Source organism: Lolium perenne, chromosome 7 (genome assembly GCF_019359855.2).
Source record: "Lolium perenne isolate Kyuss_39 chromosome 7, Kyuss_2.0, whole genome shotgun sequence".
In the NCBI taxonomy this organism is placed as follows: domain Eukaryota; kingdom Viridiplantae; phylum Streptophyta; class Magnoliopsida; order Poales; family Poaceae; genus Lolium; species Lolium perenne.
In genome coordinates, this window is record NC_067250.2 from 212,051,658 (window position 1) to 212,053,411 (window position 1,754).

The 1,754-nt window shown below is 40.9% G+C and overlaps 1 long non-coding RNA gene across 1 annotated transcript; it reads left to right on the forward strand.

Moving 5' to 3' along the window:
* Nucleotides 1-643: 643 nt before the first annotated feature.
* LOC139834237 (uncharacterized) lies at nucleotides 644-1,525 on the forward strand. The gene is made up of 5 exons (XR_011749838.1): nucleotides 644-807; nucleotides 912-1,022; nucleotides 1,111-1,180; nucleotides 1,261-1,365; nucleotides 1,467-1,525. It is a non-coding gene; the product is annotated as an uncharacterized lncRNA (long non-coding RNA).
* The last annotated feature ends 229 nt before the right edge of the window (nucleotides 1,526-1,754 follow it).

The window sequence follows — 1,754 nt, forward strand, 5'->3', positions numbered from 1 at the left end:
AAGTGCCGGAGATACCTTTCGAGAAGACACTAGATCCGGTGAAAGTTGTGCGTACCGTTGACAATCTATATGACCACTGTACCATCGCCGCCATCTGACTATGCGCGTTCTATTGAAAGGTCGTATGACAAGATGATCGAGGCGACAAAACCCGTTCAATCGGGTATCAGGGAGATAAAAGGGATACACAGTGTCTACCAGCTCGGACAACAACCCGTTCAATCGGTCGCCCCTCTCAAGGTGTTTGACGGGAAGACCGTTCAAAGTTCTCGACAAGACGTAAGCTGATTACGCCTTCGACTGAGCAGAGCATATCAGGTTGTTCAAGGGAAAGATTTGGTCGAGAATCTCGGGAAGGTACCAACATGTATGCGTAACTTGCATTCGTGGTACCTTAAGGCCTCAAAGGAAGGGATCGAGACTATCATGGTGCGAGTTAGGGAAGAGCACTACTTCCGGGAAGTACCGTGTGAACGTTGACTTCGCCGAACTCTTTCGGTTATACAATCTCCGGGCCCTCGACAAATCAATCATCGGTTGCTATTGTACGTAAGTGATTTATTTATTTAATTTGAGAAGTCGTTCATTGTCTGCAGATTATAATCTTTTGTGCGCTATATTATGCAGATCGAAGATGCTCGAATGCAAAAGGGACGATATCACAGACATTGGGTTCATTGACCCGCACACAATGCATGTTAAAACCATAGAGAATCCCCTCTATAACAAGGATACACCGCAGACTTTGCTAAGGTTTTTGAAGCGACAACGTGACAAAAAGCTAATACTTTGGCCTTACAACTTCGAGTGAGTCTTACTTTGTCTTATAACACATTATATTTTGCTCACCGTATGTCAAAATTTTAACTAATGACTTATATATATGACACTACATATTGAAACGTGCGTAGGTTTCACTTTATTCTTCTCGTCATCAATTTGGAAATTGGAGAAGTTGAAGTCTTGGACTCACTAAGCAAAAAATCGGAACTATACGTGTCTTGTTTTTTAATGCTCAGAAGGTAATTTTAATTCTTATCGGTTTGTTTCGTTAATTTCCTGCTTTGAACTAATTGATGACTCTTTTATGCATTTTCTTTTGTCGAGCAGCGTATGGCAAACTTTCATCAAGGAAGATACGTCCCGTGAATGGACACCGAAGCTGCGATGGCGTGCGAAAGTAAGTAGTACTACCTAGGTCCACACACCTTTTAATTATCATACTTGACTATTGTTTGATTGAATTATATTCTTGTAAAGAAATGCCCGCAACAACCTCCGGGGACCGATCTCTGTGGATTCTTCGTTTGCGAGTGCATCCGCAGAATTGTCAGCGAGAGAACGAATAATGAAAGAAATAAAGAGGTACAAAAACAATCTTCACAAATTTGTTTTGTTATCATAAGTTGTGCTGAGTTTCAGTAATAGTTGTTTCATGTATTCATTTGTATCTTATTCTTTTATAGTTGGCAAGAAAGCGGAACAAGCTCTCAATCGATGACCGCTTCATAGCAATAGGCGAGGAATTGGTGGGATTTTTCCTTCGGGACGTCATACCACCACTCGCAGAGTACCACTATGAATGAAGATGTACATGTTACATATATAGTTGACTCGAAGAGTACCACTATGCTACATGTAATAGACATATATAGAGTACGCCTCGGAGAGTACCACTATGCATGAAGATCGATCTTCATGCATAGTGCTACTTAATTTGCGATCTTATGCAATAACATGTGTGTTATATTATA